The sequence below is a fragment of the Mus pahari genome, chromosome 7, assembly GCF_900095145.1.
Source record: "Mus pahari chromosome 7, PAHARI_EIJ_v1.1, whole genome shotgun sequence".
In the NCBI taxonomy this organism is placed as follows: Eukaryota; Metazoa; Chordata; class Mammalia; order Rodentia; family Muridae; genus Mus; species Mus pahari.
Window position 1 is genome coordinate 100,511,825 of NC_034596.1, and position 6,895 is coordinate 100,518,719.

Genomic DNA, 6,895 nt, shown 5'->3' on the forward strand with positions numbered 1-6,895 from the left:
ACACACACACACACACACACACACACACACACACACACACACCATAGCATGTCTCTAGTGCAACTGGTCATAACATGAACACTTTTAAACCAGGGTGTGGACATTTTCTTCTTCCTCTGAGCCAGCTGTATCATGCAATCACCCCATGTGTCCATCTTCAGTAGTCCCCCACTGGGGCTAACTGGCCACATGGCCAGATCTGGGTCACGCTAATGAAGGGATCTTGGGTGACATGGTTCAGGGATTTAGAGGCTCATTTCTTCTTTTTCCTCTTCCTCACTTGCTTGGCTTTCCTCTAACACTCCATCTTTCCCCCTGGGACTCTTACAGAGATCCAGAATTGGTGTTTGTGGTGGGCAGGGGAGTCACCCCACAACCTTATAATTCAACTTATGACCTGTCAGACTCCCATGGTTGGAGACGGAGGAGGGGAAGTGAGGGGAGCGCTTGCCCAAATTTGACAACGGAAGCAGCCAGAGACCACTGACATAAGCTATAAAGCTACAGTGGGTTGGTCAAGCACTGCTCCCTCCAGCTTTGGAGGATAAGACTCTTCTGAACTAAATCCAAAGACACCTTCCAACCCTGGCTTAAAGCTTAGTCACTTAGTTTATATCTTGATGAAGTCTCCTTCTCTGGGAGGGGACAGAGCCCGTGAATGGGATGAGCCTTACTTCCTGCTGATGACACATGGCAAACACAGAGATTCGAGGGTGTCTGTGAGGCACAGGCGACTTGAATCCTGGGGCCCTCACTTGACTTGTGAGCTTTCCGGGAGGGGCCGACCCCCCTTCCTGAGAGGCCCGAGATGTCAGCTTGCCATTTCCTAATAGTCTATGAATGAGAGCTTACGACAAGGACTGGAATGAGAGGTTCCAGCTTCCAGGATCTGCACTCTGCCTGCAGCCAGTGGTCCTCCAGTCGACCTGAGTTCCAGCTATGATCCGAGCTTGGCTGCCTCTTGCCATCTTGGTGTCAGTGTGGAGAGACAGAAATGGCCTCAGCTTGCTGGTACCCAGACTCTTGGTCCTCGGAGAGTGAGGGCCACCGATGGGTTTGTACAGTTCTAACTTAGGGTCGTGTGTGATGGAACACACTATATGAATGAAAAAGTAATTCAGGTGCTTGTGTCTGAATGCCAGGGTCACTGTCAGGAACTTGAATTCCTGATACTCAATGTGAAGTCTTTGGAGTTGGAGCCTTTGGGAGACATCTGACTGTACATGAGGACCAGGATCAATGAATGACCTCATTTAGGAGACCATAGGGATATCCTCCCACACTTCTGTCATGTGAGGGCACGGGGATTGCCTTTCTCTCTTCCAGCATGGGAAGGGGCACTGGGAAGTTTCCATAGAAGTTGAAATCAAGCCCTTGCCAGGCACTGAGCATACAGACCTTGGATTAGCACCCAGTCCCTAGCACCCAGTCCCTAGCACCTAGTCCCTAGCACTCAGTCCCTAGTACCCAGTCCCTAGCACCCAGTCCCTAGTACCGTGGACAGGAATTTACAAATTACTCTTCTATAAATTGTCATTTGGGCCAAGCAGAGGCCCTTGTTATCAGGCTTGACGACTGAATTTGACTCCTGGGATCCACGTGGTAAAAGGAGGAAACAGACTCTTTCATGTTGTCCCTTGGCTTCCATACACATGCGCTATAGCACACAGGTTCCCACATACATTCCTATACATACACAAGACCTTTTTTAAGATTATCGTTCTAAGTATTTTTGTTATAACAACACGACTAGACTAAAATATCCATGAGTGTCAGTTAGCTATTGCCATAACAACACTACCTTACAAGCAGGCAGTAGGTCCTTCTTCCTGTGGCTTGGTGACAAGACTTCACTGCCGTCAGGCTCACTCACCTGCTCTGGCTTGTTCTGAACCAGGATCCACTGGTGACCGTCTCCTCTTACCACAGGTCTGAGCTGGCAGGAACAGCCCCAATCCTCTTCTTGGGCTAAGAGTATCATCTTTGCTTGTACAACACTGGGTCCCTTGCCCCAAAGTCCAACGGCCAAGTCCAAGTGCATTCCACCCTGGAAAGGGCCACAGGGACATATGGGGACAAGAATGACAACCAGTAGAGCCATCTGTCACAGCAAACATGTGGCAGTGGTGGTGGCACCATGGTGGTCTTTCCTGTGAAGAGATGCCCTGTGGTGGCCCAAAAAGACATCAGCACATCTCTTGCAGAGCTGGGAGGGGTGTAGCTGCTTGACAAGGTCCAGGATCAGAAGTGCAAAGCCCTTCAGCCTGGTGTCTTAGGTGGGGGGTGGGCAGGTTCAAGGTAGTGTACCAAAGGGTGTAGAATTTCATTCTTGGACCCAGGGTCTGTTCTCACACATGCCTTGCTAACATCTCAGGAGGGTCCCGAAGAGCCAGCAAGAGCAGTCTGCATGTTAGGCCAGCGGAGACACTCCCCCGACCCCCCCCCCCACCTCTTCCCGTGAGCCCCTGGACAGAGCCATCTGACGTCAGTGTTTATCCTTTTCTGATTGGCTAGTTGTCCACACCTGCTGAGCTAGAGTCTCAGAGCATGAGGTATGGTATACCCATCATCTCTCAACCCAGCAAGATGTGGGGGTTGCGGGTGGGGAGAGGTCCTGCTTTTCCACAGCACTCCGTCATCTTCGAAGGACCTGAGGTTTATTCTCGACACGGGCCCGGGGCGTGCTACCTTGTCCGTGAAGGGGCTCTCGCCTGTTACATTCTCCTTAGCCTTTCTTCAGTCTCTCAACCTGACTGCTGATTTCTCACTTTATGTGGAGCAGGAGAGAAGAGCTCCGAATGAAGCCAGAATTTCTGCAAGGCAAGGCAGGAATTTAACAGGCCTCTGAAGGACTCTGCGAGCCACCCCAGGACTGGGCTGAGCTCCATGAACTGCAGAGAGCAGAGTTTCTTAGATTACAGTGCTGACCCGGGGTTGGCTCCACAATCATCTCTGGCTCACATCTGCCTAATGGCCCGTGTTTGATCAGGGACCACGCGAGTTTTTCATAGCCCAGAAGGATTCCATGAGCCACTAGGAAACGAAGGGTTTATAAGTGTGTGTGTGGGAGGGGGCGGGCGATGAGCTTGAAGTCTCCTCGCACAGCCTCAGGCATCTGCCACCCTTTCTGCAGGCAGGTCCTTCTGTCAGCATCTGTGTGCCTCATTTTACAGGTCATCAGTGGGATGATCTCAGCTCTTCTGGCTCTCGTGGCAAGTGCTTGCTGGCCCACTGTCAGCCTACATTTTGCTTTTGATCCATATAAATCTTCCATATTGGAAAGTGTGTGACTCATCTCAGGCAAGTGTACTTGATATATAAAGAGCTTCTGCAAATCATTAATATAAAAATAAGCAGCAATCCAAGGTAGAAATACAGAAAGAGCACTGTGCAGCTCCACCTTAGCAGCTGCCATCTCATTCCAACGCAGCTCACAAGACTTCTTTCTCTGAGACTTTTCTTACAGGNGGGGGGGGGGGGGGGGTGCCTGATCGGAAATGATCCACTTAGATGTGCACTTCAGACACAATGCAAAATAGTCAGTGCCATGACATTCGGAGGCAGAAAAGACAGAAGCAACCATTGGCATTGCAGCGCCCTCTTGCAATTCAGGCGTGCAGGACACGTAGGCAGGGAAGTGGGAAGTTTGAGGCTAGCCAGAGGGATGGAGATGGTGCTCAGCCTCAAACAGAAAGCTGAAAGAAGGTGTGTGTGTGGGGGGGAGGGGAGATACTTTTTTATTTCATGATTTATTATTACTTATTAATTCTCTGTATTTAAAGTGAAAACAGAAAGGTACTGAATGGTTTGCTTCGAATGTTAGCATCTGCCAATGGCAGGAGCTGCTGATTTGGGGGTAAGAGAGCTCTGGCTGTGTTATGGTCTATACAGAGACAAGCACCAAAAGTACTATGTGGGCATTAATATTATATTCTAAACATAGAAAAACCAGAAAACACAATAAGAAGTACATTGTGCTCTGACAGGTGAGACTGTAATTAATTTTATTTTGATTTTGTATAAACATTTTTGCTTGGTTGGCTTTGCTATTTCATTTCATTTTTATTTTATTTTATTTTATTTTATTTTATTTTATTTTATTTTATTTTATTTTATTTTATTGAGGCAGGGTTTCTTTATGTAACCCTGGCTGTCCTGGCACTCATTCTGTAGACCAGGGTGGACTCAAACTTAGAGACCCAGCTGCTTCTACCTTCTGAGTGTGGGGGTTAAAGGCATGCGCCACTCCTGACTGCACACGTTTTTTAAGTCTTCATTTTAACTCTATATGTGTATATACATACATACTCTCTGCATACATTACTTAAACTCTTTGTTTAGACTTCTTTTTAGCTTTCTTACTTTTATTCCTTTAAAAAAAATCCAAGGATATAATGATGCACAATTACATAAATGCCGCATATTTGTCTGTGCAGTGCTTTTAGATGCATGGTGGCCTTGGTGAGTGCCTGCCTCTCTCCAGGAAGCCAGGCTTCCAAGTTAGAGTTTCCATTTTACAGATGAGACAATGGAGGCCCTGGCTAGTTCAGTGAGATGAAAAGCAGAGTAGGAGGAACCTGTCACCTACTGTGCATCGTGGGTTAGTTTAGGAATAAATGCCCTTGGTATATAAAATGTAGCAAGGGCTCTGAGCTCCTGGGGGTGCCAAACCTGGAATTCAGAGACTGCACCTAGAATTAGGTCCCCTAGGAATTCCCCGCCAACACTTAGAAACGGTGTGTGTGTGTGTGTGGGGGGGTGCCTCTAATGTGACTTTTTCACTGTGCAGCAAAGCCTCAACTTAACTTCTTCCTCTTCCATTTCATGTGTGTGTCTGTGTATATCTGTTTCTGTGAACAGGGTGAGCCGGAGGGTGCATACGTGTGCATATGTGTATGTGTGTATATAAGCCCAGAGATCGAGTCGGGTGTCTTCACGAGTTGCTTCCACAACAGGCTCTCTCAATGGCCCAGAGCTCATCCAGCAGCCTCAGCTGCCTGGCCATTGATCTTGGGGTTCTGCGCATCGCTGCCCCTGCCCCGTGATGGTATTATAAAGTGTGTCACCACACCTGGTTCTTTATGTGGGTTCCAGAGCTCAAGTCCCCATTTTTGCTCAGCAAGCATTTTACCCAGGGAGTCATGTCCCCAGCCCAGCTTTTTTTTTTTTTTTTTTTTTTAAATCATCATCCTTTTGTAAACTGAAACATGAAAACCAAAAACCAAAACGACAGCAACGCTTGAGCCTCTGAAGCCTGGCGGTGGTTTGACGGGGCTGTTTGGGAAACTCTGCTTGTGTGTTCCTGAGTCCCCTTTCCCAAAATGTGCTGCAATCAGAAGGCTCAAAGCTCTCTTCTGACTCCTCTACAGCTCTCAAAGTTAAATGACCTTGCAATGACCTCTGAACTCCAGCCAAATTTGTGGAGTCTGCACCACTTGCATCATTCTGCTCTATACATTCTGCTCTCTGGCTGAGCCCTAGTACCTCTTTGGTCCTAGGCCTTCAGATAGGTTCTGCAAGGTACAGTTTCCATGGGTTTCCCTCGGAGACGCATGCGCACCTTCATTTGCGTCTTATTAAACCACCCCCCTCCAATATGAACTTCCTCAATTTCTAGCTGCATAGTACCAGCATGGGCGCCAGGTTGGGTCTGAGCGGGGATACCCCACGGGGACGGGCACTCTATAGCTGTGCTTACTGCCCGGGCACAAGACTGAGGAGGATGTCAGTCCTTGACACAAAACTGCCTTTAATTGTTCCTTGGAGATCTGAGCAGAAGGAAGCACGGATTCTCATCATGTAGCCTCAGAAGGTCCCAGGCCAGGCCACTAGCAAGTTAGGAAGCACTGTTCTGTGTTATCGCTGAAAGCTACTCATTTTCTTACGAGACAAACATTATTTGAGGCCACACAGTACACACTGAACCTCTGGAGTTAGGCTGTTTTTCAAGGCTGGGGACAGGTCGCTGTTATTTTTGTTGTGTTTTTTTTTTTTTTTTTTTTTCATGTCTCTTTTTAGTCTTCCACCTGTTTACCGGGCTTTCAGGGCTCAGCCTCCAGAAAACAGGACAGAAAGCACCTCTTTGCTTAGCGAAGATTTAATACGCTCCGGGGGGAACCCAGCCCTGGTGGGTTAAGGAACAGGAATGCGCTCCCAGTTTAGGAAAGACAGTTCTTCAGCTTGAGTTTGTTTGGATGAAAACAAGACGGGCCCACATTTCTGTGTAAATCTGAAACCAGACAAGTTTCACACAGTTGCACATTTCAAAAAAAAAAAAAAAAAAAAACTGTTCTGCTCCCGTTTGGTGAGTATTCCGTGTATCTGGGGGAGGGGACCCCCTTAGACTTTCCAATGACAGAACGATTCCTCTTCTCTCCAAAACCCTTTTTTGAGCCGTGTTCTCGGGTGTAGACTGGTTCTCTGGTGTGTATGGGAGTCTGGGATGCTGGAAGATGCTTCTATGACGTGTCAGCTCCGGGGCATGCTGTGGAACCTGCCAGAAAGATCCTATTGCCCATAAATACAAAATCCTCTTTCTCACCCGGAGTGCCAGGTGCACCTTCGTCCAGAAAACCTCAGCCTGGCCTAGGAGAATATTGTGTTCTGAGACTTTTCTGCAAACACACACACACACACACACACACACACACACACACTTTCCTTTTCTGTCATTTTCTGTGTTAACCACATTCTTAAAACCTGGAGGCATGCCAATTTTTTTTTCTTGAAAACGGAAAAAAAAAATTCAAAAGTTTTTTTTTTTTTTTTTTTTTTTTTTTTTAACAACGTGTCCTTAGAATAGAGCTTTCTTATTGAAATGGAACATTGTGGAAACCCGAGGAATGTGGCTGGGATTGAGCTACCTCTCACTGCTGGGAGCCATGACTGCCCATGC